Genomic DNA, 21,417 nt, shown 5'->3' with positions numbered 1-21,417 from the left:
ACAATGGGGTGGCATGATATATTTAAGGAAAGGAGGGAACACTCTGTAGTTGTCTGGTAATGAAAATGATACCTAAACTGGACCTTGAAAAATGTCAGTCACTGAGCTAGAGACTTTGGGAGAAAGGAGGATAAAAAAAATTCCTCCTAGGCAAAGAAAACTACAAGCAACAGAACGCACAGAGTATTATAAAAGTCAGTAAACCAGCTTATAAAGAGTATTGACTAGTAGTCTAAGGGGAGGCCTTTCTAAGTTTTCAGTTTGAAGGAGCAACATGGTCAGATTCCTGCAATTAGGAATTAAGAAAAGATAAGTGCCAAAACAATTCCAAAGGACTCAGAATGAAAAATGTTATCCACCTCCACAGAAAAAACTGATGGTGTATGATGCAGATTGAAGCATATTTTTCACTTTATTTTTTATGGAGTTTTTTTGGTCTCCTTTCACTGTAAAGACTAATTTGGAAATAGGTTTTGCATGATTGCACCTGCATAACCTATACCAAATTGTTTACTGTTTCAGAGAAGGGATAGAGGAGGAAAGAGAGGAATTTGTAATTCAAAACTTTTTTTAAAAATGTTAATTTTTTTTTACATGAAATTGGGGGAAAAAAATAAAGATCAGTGAAGCAGATTAGATACATAAGGTACAAAAATAAATATACATGACATATAAAGTGACCATAAATTAGAAAATCAAAGAAATTACTTTTGATGTTTATAGATAAAGAAATAGTTTATGGGAAAACATGGGATCACACAATTTTGATTTTACAAAATAAGGATTTGCAAACATTCAGTTTTCAAAGGAAAAAATAAATGTCAATCGTGAAAAAATAAATCAACAAGTATAAAATGCAAATTATAAGAACACTTAGATTCTACCTCATACTCAATAAGAATGGCAAAGATGACAAATGTTAGAGATGTGGGACAATTTGGAATTATAACTAGGAAGTAATCAAACTGCATATGATATCCTCATATACAGAGAGAAAATGGGAGGCAACTATTTTCATGGGAGCCAATAAATATAAATTAAAGGGCTGTCTTCTACTGAAGAATGGCTAAACAAATTAATGTACCATAATTAGGAAATGAACAATGTCAGAGATAACTGAAAAAAAACCCCAAATGAACTAATTCAAAGTAAATTAAGTAGAACTAGAACAATCTATAAAATATTAATATCATACTGAAAAACAACTTTGGAAGGCTTTCAAACTGACCAACACAATAAAAAAAAAAACCCTACAAACCCAAATAATGACCATTAACACAGACAGAGGTGATGATCTTAAAATGGAAAAATATATTTCTGACGTGGGTTAATGCAGGAATTTTATCTTGTCAGACTGTTTGGTCTAGCAAGATAAAATACCTCGATACTTACTGTGATATTTGTTTTTTGAAGGATTTTTTTAATTAAATGGGGAGGGGGAGATAATTAATTTTAAAAATATTTGTTATTTAACATTTTTTAAAAATTAGGTGGAGGCAGATAAAGTAGTTAAAAGGTTGTTTCCATAGTTCTGATGAGAAAAGACAAGTGGAAAGCCGAAGACTGATAAAAGACTTCAAAGGGACAACTGATAGGTTCTGAGTGTAACCAACAGAAAAGAAAAAAATTACTCAGCAGTTTTAAGACTGGGAAAATGATGACACCAACAGAAATAAAGTCAGAGGAGATAGTTTTGAGACTCGCGCCTTTGCCGATCTCTCATTCCGAGTCTGGAGCCTGGTTTACTTGCAGCATGAATCTGAAGGATTTTGAGCGGGACAACACTGGCAGCTGCTGCCTGAACTTGCCGCACAGAAGACTTCTGCCTGGGCATCAACAAGCCCTGCGAGGGGGGGTCCATTCTGGGTCCTATGGTCTATGGCATCTGCTTTTGCCCCTTGTCCAAACTGGGTGATCTGGAGGCCCTGAGGGTGGTGGACTCAAAGACCCTGTTGGAGGCAGAGAGGGAGAGACTCTTTGGAAAGCTCAACCAAACCTGGGACGACTTTGTGGGCTGGACCTTGGACATCCTGTCCTGGAAACCTCATCTCCACCAGCATGCAGAGATGGTAAGGCTCTTCGTGGATGGGCCACAAATTGCCTCTTCTTTTTTTTTAAGAAAGATTTTCTTTATTTTGAGTTTTGCAATCCCCCCCCCCCCCCGTTCTTGCTTCCTTGCCCCACCCCTCCACCCCCCACAAGAAGGCAGTAAGTCTTTGCATTGTTTCCATGGTATACATTGATCTAGATTGGGTGTGATGGGAGAGAAATCATGTCCTTGGAGAAGAAAAATAAGGTATAGGAGATGGCAAAATTACATAATAAGATTAAAAAAAAAGAAGAGATAGGTTTAAGAAGGCAGTGATGAATTCAATTTCATGCATACTGAGATGTTAACAGTATGTTAACAGATGTTAACAGATGTCCAGCAGCTGGTTGGAAATGTGGTCCTAAAGTCCAGTGGGAAGGCTGGGACTTAAAAGGCATATTATGTCATTTACATTAAAGTCACAGAATGTATTAGCTTGCCCAAACAGAAGACATAGAAGAAAGCTGAGGACAGATCCCTATCCCTAGGAAATTTACAGGAGGAAAAAAGGAAAAAGGAAAAAAAACTCAGAAAGTTGGGAGACCAAAAGAAAGCAGTATTACCAATGTGAAATAATGCAGAAGTCTGTAACCTGAAACTACTGGAGATGGATATTAATTAACTGTGCCTGGGAAGAAAACATTTGGAGACAGGGTACAAAAGTCAAGGTACAAAGCCTAAAGGTCTAGGGTATGGAAGGTTGACATAGTTGAGGGACCAAATATTAAAAGTGAACTTGAGCAGTAAAGGGGAAATAGAATAACCTTCAGGAACAAAAGGGAAAACTTTCCGTTTGTATGAAAGAAATGGAAAACCTGAGCAAATACATAGGTTCAAAGGACTTGGGAGTCACTAAGTAGTCATCTCAGGGCTTAACAAGGTAAAGTGGGAGCAGCTAGATGGCACAGTGGATAGAGCATCAGCCCAGGAGTCAGGAGGGCCTGAGTTCAAATGTGACCTCAGACACTTATTAACTAGTTGTGTGACCTTGGACAAGTCACTTAACCCCACTGCCTTACAAAAGTTAAAAAAAATATCAAGGTAAAGTGATTGCCCAAGGTTACACAGTTAACTAAATTGCAGGAGTAGAAAACTTCCACACTGTGAAAGTTACCAATGAAGCTGGTGAAGAACTTTTAATAGAGAAGGAATGAACAATTGCAGTGAACGGGAAGAAATGAGTGAAAGAACGAGCAGAAGGCAGGCAGGACATAACACCTTCTAAGACTAAAGAACAGTCAGGAAAAAAAGGATGATCTTGAATGATAAAGCTTCAAAATGGTAGAGCTAAGAATCAGATAGACCTAAGTTCAAATTATGCCTCAAATGCTTCCTTAGCTTTGTAACCCACAAGAAGTCACTTCACTTCTCAGCTTCAATTTCCCTCGATAAAATGGAGATAATATCATTTACTTCAGGTTTGTGATGATCAAATAAAATGATACACACACACACACACACCACCCCTACTACAGAACTTTGTTATTCATCATAATTCTCAGAAAAATAAATGAGTTTATTAAGATACCAAAAAGTCTGAACAATTTAAGGTTAATGTGATAGAAATTCAACTGAACATAAAATAAAACAATTGCATGGCAACAGTAGCTGCCTGGTTGAAATCAGCTAGCGTTCATTTGTAATGGACCCAGCACAGAGGCAAATGACTGAAAGTCACCAGGGTTGAAGTCAATGATTATTAACTGTCCATCATGTGTAAAACAAAATGCATGGCATCTCCATCCACCCCCCCCAAAAGACAAAACCCTAAGCACTCAGTCCTCAAGAAGCTTGTGATATCATTATGGGAAGAAGATGACTTATGAGTCAGGAAGACCCGAATTCAAAATGTGAACTCAAACATTTTTTTAGCTGCGTTATCTAGAGCAAATCATGAACTTCCATTTATTTCTATTTCCTTCCTTCTCCTTATCTATGAAGTAGGAATAAGAGCACCTCCCTCCCAGGTTTGTGAAGATAAAATGAAAGGTTTTATAAAGTGCTTCTGCAAACCTTAAAGCTCTATGTAAATGATATTCTTATTATAGAAATAAGTAAACACGAAGAAATTTCAAGGAAGAGAATATTGGAAAAATTGGAAAAGGATTTTTGAAAGAGTCAACACCTGAAATGCATTCTTAGCATGTCAAGTAAGTCCAAACTGTTCAGATGCAGGTGGATGGAAGGTGTTTTGAATTTAGGGAACAGTTCAGATGGGCACTTTCACTAGAACATGGACTATATGAAAAGGAGTAGTAGTGTCAATAAATACCAAGATGTTTGGATTTTATCATAGGGGCAGGGCAGTAAGACATAGATTTTTTGAGTCATGGAGTGCTCAAAGCTGTATTTTTGAAATATTCCTAATAGCTTGATGGAGACTAGATTACATCCAGGATACAGTAATGACAAGATCAGAAAGAGACTGAGTTTGCAAAGTAGCCCTGAGTGGAGAGTAAGAGATGTTGTGGTCATAAACCCAATAAGATACGCTAAGTAACCAGATATGTGAGTGAAGAGTAGGGTCAAGAACAACTTTTTCAAATAGTGTAATAGTGGAGTCCTCATCAAGTCCACATCAAGATGTGGGTTTGAGTTAGGGATGCTGATGTCTTCCCATACCTCCCCTGACTCTCAAATCAAAGTCATCTATAATCATAATTTTTCCAGTCTCCCTATTCAGACTGTAAGTTCCTTGAAGGGAATTCCTTTGAATGGACCATTTTTGCTTTCATATGGTTACAGTTTAGCATAGTGTCTGGTACTTAAAAAAAAAATTAACTGCAGGATATCCAAGCAGAGAAATCTAGGAGGACAAAAGATAGGACAAATTTTTGAGAGAAACCCCATTTAATGAGAAGAAAAGAATGGTCAGCATAGAAGGAAAATCTAAATCAGAAACAGAATTCAGAAAGAGACTAGTCAGAGGAGTATCAAAGTTATGAGAGATTAAGGACAACAAAGCTTGAGAAGAAGCCATCACATTTGTTGGGACTTTTAAAATGTAGTATTCAGTGATGGCACAGAAGTCATCATATTCCAAGGGGATTAGGGAGCAGAGGTCAAGAAATGGAGGTGTGATTTTTAAGATAGTGTGATTCTTAAAGGAAGAAGACAAGGTTGTTTTATGTTTTTTAAAGGATGGAAGATACCCTGCATATTGTTAGATAATAGGTAAGGTACCAAAGGATGGAGGAAATGGGGAGAAAGGATCAAAGGCACAAGTGAAAGGGGTGTTCTTGGCAAGATCCACCATCTGAGAGACCTGGAGTCAAGGCAAAAATGGGCAAGGGTAGTAAAGTTTTCAGGCGTAGAGTGGGAGATGAGAACTTAAAATAATTGGCCACGATTTTCTCTTATCAAGGAAGCAAGGTCTTTTTTTTTTTTTGAGAGACAGTAATGGTCTAAGGAACTTGAAGCTGGAAAACATACTAGAATAACCTCTTCATCGAGCACAGAAGAGAATAAAAGAATTGCTGTGCAATTAATGACCCAGGAAAGAACTGATTACAAATCTATGGATGGAACAGTTATGTTACTTTTCCTTATCAACAAGAGTCATCAAGCAAAACAACAGGTAGGTAGGGCAATCTGTCCTCAGATACTAGCTGTATGATCCTGAACAAGTCACTTAACTCCCAATTGCAAAACTTGGGTGTTTGGTAAAGTGAGAATCAGTAGGGCAAAGGAGTCAAAAGTAGAGAGAATAAAAGATAATTAAAATGGCAAATCACAGTATAAAGACTGGTAAAAGGTTAGGATATAATCTACCTACTCACTTTCCACCTCAGTGTACACACGTACACACACACACACACACACACACACACATATTGTTTTTGCTACAGGAAGTCTTTCCTAAGCCATCTTAATTCTAGTGCCTTCCCTCCTTTACTTTCTATCTGTCCTGTATATATGCCTTGTTTTTACATATCCATTTGCTTATCACTGTCAGTTTGTAAGGGCATTGAGACGGCTAGGTGGCGCAGTAGACAAAGCACCGGCCCTGGAGTCAGGAGTACCTGGGTTCAAATCCGGTCTCAGCCACTTAATAATTACCTAGCTGTGTGGCCTTGGGCAAGCCACTTAACCCCATTGCCTTACAAAAACCTAAAAAAGAAACCCAACAGATTGTAAGGGCATTTTCTCACATTTAGCAGTGCCCAACACACAGTAGGTTTGTTGCCAAGACTCGACATCTCTTCTCTTTGCTCTAAAATGAGGATACAAATACTTGTTCCTACCTCAAAGAGCCACTGGGAATGTGTGTATGTAAGAATCCTTCAGAATACATATTATGGAAACCTTAAAAAGTTGTTCTAATGTCAGCTTTTAGAAGCAACCTGCAAAGATGAACAGAATACTGGGCACACAGAGCCTGAATTCAAACCTCTCTTCCTACATTTACTTTGAGGCTTACTGGTAAAGAGCAGTGTTATCTATCTCTAGTGCCAGAGTCATAAAATTGCTAGGGTGTTCAAGTGCAACACCACTTCTTGGCTTCCTAAACTTCATGTTAACCTTGGGGAAGTGCAACAGCATACAATCCCCCATTTCACTGACATGTCATTGAAACTCAGAAGTTACTCACCCAGGATCATACAGAAAATGTGAGACATAGTATCATGGAACATCTCTCATGAAGTAAAAAAATCAAAGAAGGCTGGCTGTTGCAATAGTCTTGGTGAGAAGTAATAAGGCCTGAACTAGCATAATGCTTGCTTGAATGGGAAAAAGAATGTGAAGGAAAAACCAGCTAACTAGATAGTAGTTAGAATAAGGAGATTAAAGTATATGTCAGTATAAATGATGAGAGCAGTTAATCAATTGTTGATCAATCAACAAGCAATATCCAGGACAGGCACTGTACAAAGCAGACACTGAGTAACCAGTTCCTACCCTTAAATTTTATTTTTGCAACAAAAGCAACATCATAGCCATATACTATCACCACCCCAAAAAACCAGAAAATAGATACAAAGCTACCTGGACTGGGGTGGACAGATCAATGACAGGGAGTAATCGCTAAAAGTCTCATAAAACCTAAGTAAGAAAGGAGCACATTTCAGATCCATGTGACAGTTGGTACAAAGATAAAGAGAAGGAAGGTGGAGTGGAGTGAGAAACATCAAGGCTAGTTTGACTAGATCACAGGAAAGGATCTAATATGTAATGAGGCTGGAAAGGGTGGACAGAGCCAAGCTGAGAAGCACTTTAACTATCATCAGTTTATATCTGATCCTAGAAGTAACAAAGGCACTGGAGTTTAATGAGTAGTAGAATGACAAGGTTAGACAAAGGAAAAATCACTTAGAAGTCTGTTTAGAGAATAGATTGAAGTGGGAGAAAATTTGAAGACAACTAGGAGACTATAGTAGTAAGTCTAGCTGAGGGGATGATAGGGACCTGAATACTGACAATGTTACTGGCTATTTTAATTAAGGAAAGGGGTTAGAAAAGAGATGTTTGATCAATATACCCCTAAATAAATTAACTACAACAGCCTATCCATGCACAATATCTCTGCAAGTTAAGGTCTGTATTTCTGTAAAGCATATTTTTTAATTGTTTCATATAGATCTCAGCTGTGTCCTGTTAAGTTTCCAAATATTTTATACTCTGTAGTTATTCTGAATACTTTCTTTCTAAATGAGAATGTTGAGAAAATGAAATTGTCAACTGATTAAATATATGACATGAATGTGGGTCAAAAATGTCAAAACAATGCTACATCAATAGGTGATTGGAAAAATCAGAAAGAGGATTATTTTGGAAAAGGAAAAGGTTTTAAGGAATGAGTTCTGTCTTTAAGACATGATGATCAGGGATGCCCATGGCATATTCACTTCAAAAGATCCAGAAGGCATTTAATGACTGAAGCTGGGGAAAGATTAGGGGTCAGATTATATAAATCTTAGAATTGCCTGTATGAAGGTATTTAAGCCCATGGGAGCTAAAGAGGTCACAAACTATGTATACCAAGGAAAAAAGACAGACCCAGGATAGAACCTTGGGCTTTCACCCAAATTTAGAAGCTGGCCATGGATAATGATCTAGCAAAGTGTACTGAGGAATGCTTAGACAGGTTAGAGAACCAGGAGAGCAATGTCATGAAAATCCAAAGAAATTTGAGTTTCTCCAGGAGGAAAAATTACTCAATAATACAATTAAGAATGAGAGAGGGGGGCGGCTAGGTGGTGCAGTGGATAGAGCACCGGCCCTGGAGTTAGTACCTGAGTTCAAATCTGGCCTCAGACACTTAATAATTACCTGTGTGGCCTTGAGCAAGCCACTTGACCCCATTGCCTTGCAAAAGAAAAAAACCTAAAAAAAAGAATGGGGGGGTAAAAATAACAGAGTATATGATGAGTCAAAGAAAAAATAAATTTTCATCATTTAACTTTACTATGGAACATCTGGACAAGAAGAACTATGGGATGAATATAGTAGCCAATCTGTCACAGAAGCATGATAAATTGATGGAAAATTATTGTTGAAATAATTTTCCATATCTACTAGATAATGTTCCTATCTCTCTCATTTATGAATATGCTACACTCTTTCTGGCAGTCAACAAAAATCCTCTCCCATCCTTAAAACCTGTCTTATTTAAAGGTATGAAATTTACATATGACAATGCTCAGAAGGACTCAGAATCCATATCATATAAGAATTAGATGAAAAGACTAATTTAGCTTAGAGATCTGAAAGATTGCTATGTGGAAGGAAGGTTTAATTTGATCCATTTGCTCTTAAAAAAGCAAGTGGTGAAAAAAAAAAGCAAGTGGTGGAATTTCAAAGATGCAATTTTAGGCTTATTATCTAATAATTAGAGTTGTTAAAAAGTAGGAAGGGGTGGGGTGACTAGGTGGCACAGTGGATAGAACACTGTCCCTGGAGTCAGGAGGACTGAGTTCAAATTTGGCCTCAGACACCTAATAATTCCCTAGCTGTATGACTTTGGGCAAGTCACTTAATCCCATTGCCTTGCAAAATCAAACAAACCACCAAAAAGAAAAAGTAGAAAGGAGCTGCATTAGAAGAGGCAGGTTCTCCATCATTGAAGCCATTCAAGTAGAAGTTAGAGGATTGGTCAGACATGTTGTAAGTATTACTTTTACAAATGGGTTGGATTAGATGGTCACTGGGGTTCCTTTGCAGAGAGGTCCTTCAAGAAGGAGGAGCACTAAGAAATCACTGTTTACTTTGCAGGAAGAATGATGAATGATCAAGTTAAATAATGAAGTCAGAAGACTTTTCATCTGACCTGTTCTCATCCCTTATACAGCCATCAGCCTAATTCAGGCCTCCATTACTTCTTGGACTATTGCAGAAGCCCTCTAAATTAGTATTCCTATCTAAAGTCTCAAAACTATTCTCCACATAGCTGCCAGATCTAATAACATTACTCCCCAGTGCAAAAAGCTTTAGGGCTCCCTAGAGTAAACTATACCAATGGCTTAGTTTACCTTCTCTGTTTCACATCCAATTCTATACAAACTGGCTAGTCTATTTGCCAATGGCTTTTGCAAACACTGGAATGTACCTACTCTCTGACTCCTGTCTCCAAGAACCTCTGGCTTCCTTCACAACTCAGTTCAAGTGTTTCTACCTTTGGGAAGTCTACCCTGATCTCACTAGTTGCTAGTATCCTTCTTCCAACCCAGTAAGTACTTTGTATCTATTTCATATTTACTTATCTACATTGTTACTCAAAATGAAATGTGAACCACTCAGCAACATGGGGGTGATGATCAACCTTAATGGACTTGCTCAGGCACATGGAGAATATCATCTGTATCCAGACAAAGAATTGTGGAGTTTGAACAAAGACTAAGGGCTATTACCTTTACTTTAAAAAAAAAAATTATCTTATTATGTAATTTTGCTATCTCTTATACTTTATTTTTCTTCCTTAAAAATATGACTTCTCTCTCATCACATTCAGCTTAGATCAATGTATACCATGGAAATTAGGTAAAGACTTAACAGACTGCCTTCTGTGGGGGGGGGCGGGGGGAGGGAATCGAGATTGGGGGGGGAAGAAATGTAAACTCTTTCAAGGGAAGAGTAACAGGTATTTTTAAGTCTCATAACCATATACAACAAACAAGCTGGTATCCCAGTATCATGAAAATTTTCTTGGTGATCTTATTCCAAAGAACTGATTCTACTCTCAATTCATTAAGTGTTTTGAGTACCTAGTTTATGTGACACTGTAATGTATTTTAAGGATATTTTTTTAAAGAAGCCCTGATCTCAAGGAGCTTACTAACAGATTTGGGAGTCAAACCGTCAAAAATAACAATGAAAGACAATGCATGATTAAATAGTAGAATTCAGAAAAACATATAATGATAAGAGTTTCATGGATCTCACAGGAGATACTGAATGAGAAATACCAAAAAAAATTAAAATACTTCATTATGAACTTCATTTTATTAAGATAAAAATTAATTACTACCTCGATACTGAAGGAAACATTCCATTCAGTGTAATATATCTCCTTAGAATCTCACCATAAAAATGATACAAGTCTCAATTACAAAAATAAATCAATCATATGAATTTGAATTAAATTCACTCAAATCACTGCTTCTATAACTAAATTTTACTGCATAATTGATAGAGGAACAGAAATTTTATTTTCTACCAAATTAGTTTTAGGTCACATAAAGCCTGATATAAAATGGGGTAAATAATAACCCATTTCATAGGGTTGTGAGGATTAAATGAAAATATAAAGTACTCAGGGAAGTTTTTGAAATTTTAAAAGGTCAACTATTGTAATAACAGCTACCCTGATTTATAAATGCTCCACAACTGAAGTATTAGGATGCTATTTTACAAGTTATTTCTTACTACCAAACCTAAATAAATCTGAACAAACTCAGAATTTCCCAGGTCAAGAGAGCTAGATGGCACAGTGAATACAGCACTAGTCCTGGAGTCAGGAGGATCTAAGTTCAAATCAGGCCTCAGACATTTAATACTTACTTAGCTGTGTGACCTAGGTAGGGCAAGTCACTTAACTCCATTGCCTTGCAAAAACCAAAAAACAACCAAAAACAAAAACAAAAGGGGATTTCCCAGGTCAGTGAGAATGGATTCAAGTCCTGGCTCTTATACCCACAGTTTTCTCAGCCTCAGTTTCCTCATCTACAGAAAGTTAAACTGTAACAACTATTTACTTTTTAAATTTTAAAATTCTAATCTGATATCCCAAAAGTTATTTGATGATTTATAATTAATAAAAAATTTAGTTAATTTTTGTTACCTACTGTAATATATTTACTAAAGTAACACATGTTATTCTACTCTAAATATCAATAAACTGGAAAATACAGTCTAAACCATAAAACAGTGTTCTATAAGGGATATCTATTGGCTCCTTGAGGGGAAAAAAATATGGTCATATTGTCAGCTTTATATCTATAAATAGATAAATTTTCTAGTAATTTTAATGATTCAAAAAGTCTCTGCATTTTCAGTAATGGTATATACTCTTCAAATTAAACATCTGGTAGATTAGATGCTAAGTTTGTTATAAAACAAAGTTATGCAGGCAGCCAGGTGGCACAGTGGAAAGACTCAGGAGGACCTGAGTTCAAATTTGACCTCAGACACTAAATAATTGCCTAGTTGTGTGACCTTGTACAAGTCATTTAACTTCATTGACTGAAATTTTTTTTAAAAAAATTAAGTTTTGCCCAGTAAGCCCAAATAAAATTAATTTTTTTAAGTTAGTATCATGCTAATTTTGCTTAACTACCATAGAATTACCTCTAGTAATGAACAAAGAAATGAAAACTAAGTCATTTAGTACATATAAGATGCTCCATGACCCACTCACTTTGACCATTTCCATTTCTAAATGCTTTCTACAACAGTAAGTTAAAAGAAATTAAGGATCAATTTGAAAACACTTGCTTAAGTTACAGCAATAAAGATATCAGTAAAGCTCATTCAACTTTTTAAAGAACTTAATCTCTGATTCTTAAAAGTTCCATGCTTTTTCTAAACTGCATCAGTATGGATTAGATGTACAACTTCATGGTTATGCTTCAGCTTATGTGCAAAAAGATATAGATACAAAAACAAGAGGTGGACCAAACATAGCAATCGTAATGAAGAACACAATGTTCCCTTAATGTTTTCTCTCCCCAAAAATGTTTATAGAGATATGTGTAGTGAACATATATACATACATATACATGTATATGTACATGGACACATACATGCACATTTATTCCCCCATCTCCTCTTCTAGCACATTTGGTAATTTCCTACAGACCAAAAATAGGTCTAAATACAAAAGTTTTAAACTAAACCTCAACGAACATTTATCTTTTCATTTGAAGTCCACTTTTAGCATTCAACTTTAAAAAACTATCTTGTACTCACAACCTTAGTGACCAAACAAACTGAGAGCCTCTCTGGTTCCCCTCTCTGTATGTGGAATTCCCATAACTAGTCATCAACTTCTTTTATGCTTATCTGATAAAATGTTCTAAGCTCTAAGAAGTAGATCTAATTATCAGGATAGCTTTCAGTAAAGCATCAATTATAGCACATCTGAACACTTAGGAACATTTTGATGCTTACTCTAAGTCATAAGATGACAGAAGTAGAATTGAAGAGGGTCTCAAAAACCATCTAGTTTAGCCCCATTTTAGCAGCCTGAAGTCCTGGGAAATTAAATAATTTCCCCAAGGTAATAAGCATCAGTTAGGATTAGAACCTGGATCTTCTAAATCCAAGCTTTTTTTCCCCCCACAGCACAATATTTCAAAGACCTCTGGGGATACTTTTCCAAATTTCCAGTGGGTTGGGGACCAAAAAGGTAGATATAAAATCAAGAACTCTAACTCTCAATTCAGAACAAACTGCTACTGAGAATGAATGAGAAGTGATTCTATTAAAAAGGACTATAGAAGCTTCCTATTTCTTTGCTCCATAACTGGGAATTAAGTTTTTGGGACCTACTCCTGGAATTCCACTTTTCACTTGGCAATGTTAACCTCCATTCCCTTCTTTAAAGATTTTGATTTAGAGCTAGAAGTCATCTAAGACACCATTCAGACCTGATCCTCATTTTTTTTTGTTTTTTAGGTTTTTTTCAAGGAAAATGGGGTTAAGTGGCTTGCCCAAGGCCACACAGCTAGGTAATTATTAAGTGTCTAAGGCTGGATTTGAACTCAGGTACTCCTGACTCCAGGGTTGGTGCTCTATCCATTGCACCACCTAGCTGCCCCCTGATCCTCATTTTACAGATGAGAAAACTGAGGCTAAGAGATTAAGTGACTTGATCTGGCAATCATTCACCTGAGGTGATGTCCAGGGCCCCACCTACTATGCTCCATTTGAGTATTCTATGCACCTAAAAATGTTCAACAATCTTCACAGATCTTAAACACAAGACTCAAAATGTTAGAGCTCTTAGAAGGCCCTTTACTGATAATCTGATCCAATCCCTTAATATTACAGATGAACAAGGCCCAAAAAGTGAATTGACTTGTCCAAGTTCACCCTAGTGATAAGTATCAGTCAGGAACCCTAGCTAAGCCTCAAAATAAATCCAAAGGGAAGCAAAGGTCCCTTTTTAAAGACAAAGCTGACAGCACCAAACAATTCATTAAAAGACTTTTAAATTCTTCAGAATGAAATTAAAACCTATCTGTGCCACAAAATCTAAAGTGTCTATCAATTTCAAGATAAAAACTGAAGTTTGATAGTTAAGTTAGGACAAGAACCTATATTTTGTTTTGAAGTCAGAACACAAGCCCTCGACAGTCATTTCAGCAGTTAAGCAAGGCTTGAGGTTGGTGTAAAGTAGGTTTCATTATTTATTTTTGATTTCCTAAAACTCACTGTCTAGTTACATTAAGTTCATAGAGGCATTGAAACAAAATACCAAGTAGCAACACCAAACCTAGATTTCGGAATTTCTGCTCTCAGTTCTTTCTGAATGAAAATCAGCATTTTTCCCCTGCATAGGACTAAACAAAAGAATAAAAGTGCCAAAGTATAAAGTGAAGAGAATGCAATAGTGAATCACCGGCAACAGGATTGTTTTAACTGCTTCCTGGGTTTCCTCATTAATGAAGAAAATTTTCTTTCAAGAAAATTTAGAGTACCAAATTGACTCTTTAAACAGGCAAACGCCCTTTAGAAACCTATCTTTCATTAGAGAATACCGTCGTTCTTAAAAGTATAGATTGCAATTTTAGGGGGAAAAAAAAGCACAGGAAAAGAGAAGCGGGTTGTAGAAGTTGATCTCTGCCTGTCAGATTCCTTTTGAAAACTTCTGTGGATACAATGTTTCAGAATGCCCGTCTTAAAGCTTCCGACTTTCCTAACTTAGAACCAACCTGGAGTCTCTGTAACTGACATCCAGCTCAGAGAGGGGAGCATTAGGTGTTGCAAACGTGCTCCGCAGTCCGGCTTTCCCGACCAAGTTTCCTAGCTGGCCTGCTATTAGATCACAATGTTTAGCAATCTCGTCTCCTAAAAGAAAACGCGCGACGCCAAGCATTCAACCTATTTTTCCTTTAACGCGAATTTCAAGTGTTTTCCAGCCCCTCCATGACCAACCACAAAGTCTTCCACGGTCTCCAGGATCCTAACTCGCGCTACCTTCCTAGCTCTAGAGAAATGATCCGAAGCTGACAAGCCGAGGAGGAGAGGCGCTGGCGGCCGGGGCCCCTCCGAGCCCCCGCGGCGGGCCGCGGCGCTGCCACCGAGGCCTCCGCCCGGCCCGGGCCGAAGTTTCCACGCCGCGGCCCCACATGGCCTGCAGAAGTTTGGCCGGAGCGGGGGCCGGTGGGAGTCGCCCTGTTGTTGCAGCACTGGCTGCCAGTGGCGACGGCGGCGGCGGCGGCGGGGCAGGAGGCGGAGGCGGAGGCGGGCGGGGGAGGGGAGCGGGCGGGCGGAGGGGGGGCCTCTTGCCGCCACAGCTCTCGTCGCTTCTCCCCCCCCCTCCCCGGCGGGAGCCGCTCGCAGCCTCTTTGCACTAGTCGCTCCGCTCTCGGTCATGTGACCTTAACGTAACCGGACAGGAAAAGCCCCGCCGCCGCCGCCGCCGCGCCGGAGACACCGACCGCGGCGGCAGCAGCAGCAGCTGGAGCCAGGGGAGGCGGCGGCGGCGGCGGCGGCGGCGGGGGAGAGCGCGGCCGGGGCTGCACGGCGGCGCCCCCTCTACACTCCTCTTCCCGGCGGCGGCGCCAGGTGAGCAGCTACCGACGGGGTCCCCGGGCCCCGGTTTCCACGTGCCGCCCCGGCCCCGGCCCCCGGAGACGCGGGGAGGCGGGGGGGGGGAGTGCAGGGGCCGGGGCTCGCCAACGATCCCGGCGGCGGCAACAAAGGAGGCGACGGCCCAGCCTCCTCCCGGCCCGGCGAACCCCGGCGGCCCGCAGGCCCGGGTCGGGGACGCGGGGAGGAGGGCGCGCCCCGCGGGGGGAGGGGGGCGGCTGCGCCTGGCGCCGGGGCTCTGGCCGCCTGACAAAACCATCCCCCGGAGCCAGGCGGCGGCGGCGGCGGCGGCGGCGGCGGGTCGGCGGCGGCTCCATCCGGGGCTTTTCGGGAGGGGGAGGGGACGGAAGCCGAGAGGGCGGGCGGCGGAGCCGGGGAGGGGGGGCGATCCGCGTTCCGTTCCCCTTCCCCGGCCCCTCCCCTTCTCTCCACTCCCCTCCCGCCGCAACCGCGAGGTCTGTCACGATCGGCGGCGGCCGGTGAGAGTCCCGCGCTGGAGCTGGAGAGACGGGCCCGCCCGGTGCGTTACCCCCTCAGACACGCCGCTGCCTCCGCCGCCTCCTGCCGCTGCTGCTGCTTCAGGCGCGAGGCCGCGAGCTGCGGAAGTGGGCTGGGGGGAGGGGAGCTGGGAGGGGGGGAGGGGAGGGATCCGGTCCGACCGGAGCAGGCCCGGCCTCTCTGGCGCTTCTCCCAGCTGCAGCGACTCCTCCAGCTCCGGCCGCTGGCGCTGCGGCTCCGCCTCCTCCTCCCTGCTCGCGGGCGGGGGCGCGCACGCGCGCTTCCGGCCTCCCCGGGTCTCGCGCTGTCTCCGGCTCTCGCGCGCGCTTCCGGCCTCCCCGCCCCTGACTCGCTCCCTCGCTCCCCTCCTCCCCTCCCCCCCCTCCCGCGCCGCGGCCGTCGCGCTTTCTGGGGCGGCGCGCGCGCGCGCGCGCGGCGCTGGCGTCGGTATTGTGTTCGGCTCCGCGGGAGGGGGCGGAGCGCGCGCGCGCGCGCGGGGGAGCGAGCGGCGCGGCGCGGCCCGGAGCGGCGCCGGCCCGCCCCCGCCCTGCCGGGCCCCGCCCCCGCCCCCGCCGCCCCCCGCGCCCGGCTCGGCGCCGGCCCGGCCGGGCGGCGCCTGGGAAGGTGCCTCCCTGCCGCTCCCGGGAAGTGACCGTTAACGCTTCCCAGGCCCGGCCGGGCCGAGGCGGCAGCCGGCGGGGGCGGGGGCGGCGGTTTCGGGGCCGCGGCCCCCGAGCTTCCGCCGGGCCCAGATCTGCGCCCCCGATAAGGGCGGCTGCGACGCCTCGCGCCCGCCCGGGCTTTCGGGCGGTTTTCCCCGGGCCGTGAGAGGCTCCGGCTCTGCGGCCTCCCCGGGCTCCCCGGAAGCGGGGGCCCCAGAGACGGGGGGGACGGGGGTGCCGCCGCCGCCGCCTCCATCCTGGAACTTCAGCACTGAGGTTCTCAAATGGGGGGAAGGATACAAAAGAAACGCGCACTGCTGTACAATGTTGCGGAATCAAGACTTCATGATACGAGTGGTGACTGGAGCCGAAACAGTTTTATTGCGTTGGACATCTTTAAAATGCAATTCCGATGATTAGAAGTTCTCGGGAATACTGGAAATTCCTAATTCTCTTGTGAATTTACAGGCTGCTGCTGCCCTTTAACTCTAGATCATTTTTGGTCATTAATGGGAACATTTATCCCAAGAAGAATTTGCCTAGTGTTAAAATGTTTTAAATCTTCAACCTATCAGCAAAGTAGGTGTTGACAAAATTAAAAGATTCATTTGGAGAATTATCTGTAGTTTTATTATTTCCCCTGTTCTCTGTTAGAATACTTATTTTGTCTCTGCTAGTGCTTCTGGATTAAAACTTCAATGTGTGAGTCATGAAATTGGTTTAATTGAAGAGTTGAAAATCTGTAGAAATGTTTGCTACTTGTCACAAATCGAATTTTAATACTGGAATTTAATTTTAATCGTTCATTTCCATTCCACACAATCTGGTGTTAGGCTGTTAGGATACTGTTAAGTCTACAGCGATTGTTCTCAAAGGTAACCCTGGAATGATTTGCTAAATATGTTTCTTTTATTGAATTCAAGAAGACTTTTTAAACTTATACTGTCAAGGTACAAAACACTTGGCCTTTAACCATTAGTGAAATTTTCATACGTGTAAACCCCAATCTCCCATCCCAATAAAAAAATTCGGGTCCTCTATAGATTTCCAGACTCTAAGCCATACAAAACAAATTCATACCTTTCTGGAGCTTACATTCTACAGGAGAAGGAACTACACATAGATAAGTAAATAGAAAATATGTACAAAATAATTTGGAGGAGGTTGGAGAAGGAAGAGATGGTAAGAACTAGGAGGTAGCACTCAAGCAGTTGAAGAATAATAGGAATTCCAAGACATTGAGTGATGAAGAAGGGTGGATGTGGGTGCCTTAAACCCAAGGAAATCGTTCTATGAAACTATTCTATAGTTTTATGAAAGGTAAATTAAAGGAGAGTAATTTCAGATCAGTCTGAAGGACTTTAAATGCCAAACAGGAATCTATTTTAACTTGGAGCCACTGAAGCTTCTTGAATGATGGAGTAGTAGCATGTTCAAACCTATGCTAAAATTAATTTACTTCTGTCACCTAATTGTATCATCGTGAAATAAAATGCAAATATAAGGGTAGCTAGGTGGTGCAGTAGATAGAGCACAGGTCCTGGAGTTAGGAGGACCAGAGTTCAAAGCCAGCCTCAGACAATTGCTTAGCTGTGTGACCTTGGGCAAGTCACTTAACCCTGTTGCCTTAAATAAAAATTTTTTTTAAAGCAAATATAAAGCAGATCTGTTAGGCCTCGGAGGCAATAGTTTAAATCAGACACTTTTTAAAAATCTTCAAAGTATTCTAAATAACTACAAAGCTTTCCTTACTGCCTACTCCCCCAAATCCTTTTTTTCAAAATATACACCAGACATCTTTAGTTACTTTGGTTGGCAAATCAGCCCAAAATAAACTGATTCAACCAGTTGCTCCTCACCAGATTACCTCTCTCCTAAAGAAAGAGGATGTAAATATAAGAGGTGAAAAAAATCAAAGATCTAGGCATTTGAGTTGTCAGTATTTGCTGTACTAGTTCCAGTGAATAAGGAGACTTCTGATTTGTGATAAGGAATCAGCTATCTGATTCCTGCTGCCAAAACATATCTCATAACTTCTCATGTTTCTGGGGCAATAAAAATTTCCCATGGTTCTTTAAGATAACTACAATCATACTTGTATTTGAAAAATTTGACATTTTGAAACTCTAGGTATACCCATTAGACTCTGCTGTTTCCATCAGCCAAATATTTTTAATAGAAATTTTACATTTAAATATATTTTAAGAGGTAATATTTTTACAGATAATTAACAAGATTCAACCTTTTATGTTTTGTTAGAATACATATCAGGTTTAAAAATTGATACTAGAAAAATTTTTTTAAAATGAAAGCAGCCAGAACAGGTCGTAGAGAAGACCCTGCTTTCCATAAAATATCACTACCAAGAATCTCACTACTTCTCCATTAGGAAGGACTGATATAATCACCAACCATTTTCTCTTTATTAAAAAAAAAACAACTACCTAATGTGACATTCTTGATCCCTGGTATTCAACAATCCCATGATTATTATTGCTAATGGAAACATAGTGAGAAATAATCCCAAAATCAAAGTTGGAAGAGCACTATACAGAATCAGAAGAATTCGGGTCTTCTGAATTCTAGGCTTAGTTTCATCACTTTAACAAGGAATTTGGGATCATAAGCAAATTTTAGAGATTATTTAGTCCAGTATTTTTATTTTACAGATGATAAAACTGAGACCTAGAGAGAAAATAGTTCATCCAAGATCCCATGGGTTATCTATAGTTAACTGAACAGGGATTGGAACCCAAAGTTTTAGGTTTCAACCTATTCACACTACTGTGTGGCTGTCACATTCTGTGTGATTTTTATAATTCTTTGAAAGCAGTTGCATCTTGATGCAACATCAGTAGTGCTGGAATTTTTTTTAAAAACACATTCTCTTCCCTTTTTATTTCCTAATGTCCTTTTTCTAATCTATTTTAAATTATTAATCTTATATTTAAGGCAGTGTTGAGGGTCAGAAGGAGGTTTGCTGCTCTCTTTTATATTTCCCATGAGATTTCTTTTTTCAGTTGTGGAGATTTTAAAAAGAATCAAATTGATTGGAACTTTAAAGTCTTAAATTTAGAGTAACCTTCACATAAATAATCTGAGGGATTGAAACTGCCAAAATGAGATTCATAAATTTCCTGAGCAGTTTGGTCCCTTGTTTTTACATTTAGATAAAATATAACTTCATTTGACACACCTACAATATATGAGTAACTTACAGTGTAGTAAGTCCTCAGTTATTCATATAAGTGGAAAGAAAACAATGTTATAATGTTACTTTTAAAGTCATGTGCCTTTAAACACATTTGCTATGGGGGAGTTAAGTGGTACAGTGGATGGATAGAGCACTGGCCCTGGAGTCAGGAGTACCGGAGTTCAAATCCAGCCTCAGGACTTAATAAGTACCTGGCCCTGTGTGACCTTGGGCAAGCCACTTAACCCCATTGTCTTGCAAAAAAAAAAAACCTAAAAAAATACATTTGTGGGGGTGGCTAGGTGGCATAGTGGATAAAGCACTGGCCTTGGAGTCAGGAGTACCTGGGTTCAAATCCGGTCTCAGACACTCAATAATTACCTAGCTGTGTGGCTTTGGGCAAGCCACTTAACCCCATCTGCCTTGAAAAAGACCTAAAAAACAAAACAAAAAAAATACATTTGCTAATAAAGTTTTTGTTGATGCTTTTTGTATCAGAAAAACCCACTTTCAAATCCTACTGGCTTACTTGTATGACCCTGAGCAAATTGTTTAACCTGTTTTGACCTCAAGATTCTTCATATGTAAAAGAGGCATAGTAATAGCACTTGCCCTCGGTGTTTTGTTGAGTTTAAACCAAGATAACACAGTAAGTGTTTTAAAAACTTGAAATTCTATACAAATGGATATCTCTACCAGACTTAGTTTTTATTATTTCTCAGCATTTGACTTCAATTTTTTTGTTTTCTTACTGATTTTTTTCCATTATTTCGTCATTTTAGACTGGTTTCCTGGTGTTACTTAGTTCACTGTTCATCATTTTATATATGAACTAGATTCTAGTCCTTCTCTGACACTTGCTTTGTGAGTATGGGCAAGTCACTTGCCATCTGTGAGTTCTAGGCAACTTTTTAAGGACTATAAATTATAGGTAGGTTTTTATTTGCATCAATGAAATTGAATTGATGATGGTTTTAGATAGATAATCCCAGTCAGAGAAGTGATAGAAATACTTCTGCCTAGTTAGGCATTTGACAGATTCTCATTCTCTTCTTATAAAGAATATATAGAGATGTTCTATACAAAAGAAGTTGGGTGGCTTTTCAGACCTGGTTAAACAGCCAACCCCAAAGAATGAATTCTTTGCTCAATGTGGAATTTAATTTCTAGAGAAATATTCTAGAAATAGATATTTGATCTTGCACTAACATTTTCATCAGTAGTATGGATGGTGGCAAATAAGACAAATGTATCATATTACAGATATGTCAAATTTGTAATGACATTGAAAATTGCATTTGACAAATGAATATCAAAATCCAAAGGGACTTAAAAGGATAGAATTTTGGACTAAATTTAATAACATAAAGTTAACTTTACACTTGTGTTTGAGAAGTTAACTTCACAAATACAATTAGGTAAGCAATTCAGCTGAAAAAGAATCTGGTGGTTTTAGGGAACAGACTGAATGACTCCATGGCAACCAAAAAAAAAAATCAGTGTCATCTCAAATTGTAGCGTTGTTTTAATTCTTGTAATTGTAGTCATTATCTTTATGAGCGGTCTTCAACTTTTTAAAATTATCATTTAAAAATTTCTGAGGGGCAGTAGATAGAGCACTGGCCCTGGAGTAAGGAGGACCTGAGTTCCAATCTGGCCTCAGACCCTTTAATAATTACCTGGCTCTGTGTGACCTTGGGCAGCTCACTTAACCCCCATTGCCT

General features: G+C 40.4%; 1 protein-coding gene across 2 annotated transcripts in view; it reads left to right on the top strand.

Annotated features, from left to right (window-relative positions):
• Positions 1-15,230: 15,230 nt before the first annotated feature.
• Positions 15,231-21,417, top strand: part of ZBTB2 (zinc finger and BTB domain containing 2) — a 39,554-nt gene continuing 33,367 nt past the window's right edge. The window contains exon 1 of one of the 2 annotated variants that reach the window (XM_074187823.1): positions 15,231-15,316. The gene's annotated coding sequence lies outside the window, so the exon portion shown is untranslated. Of the gene's footprint in view, positions 15,317-15,767; positions 15,861-21,417 lie in introns of those variants that run through there. The other variant, XM_074187824.1, reaches the window with a different exon arrangement.

The sequence above is a fragment of the Macrotis lagotis genome, chromosome 5 (assembly GCF_037893015.1).
Source record: "Macrotis lagotis isolate mMagLag1 chromosome 5, bilby.v1.9.chrom.fasta, whole genome shotgun sequence".
Classification (NCBI taxonomy): Eukaryota; Metazoa; Chordata; class Mammalia; order Peramelemorphia; family Peramelidae; genus Macrotis; species Macrotis lagotis.
This window is presented reverse-complemented; position numbering and strand designations above follow the sequence as displayed.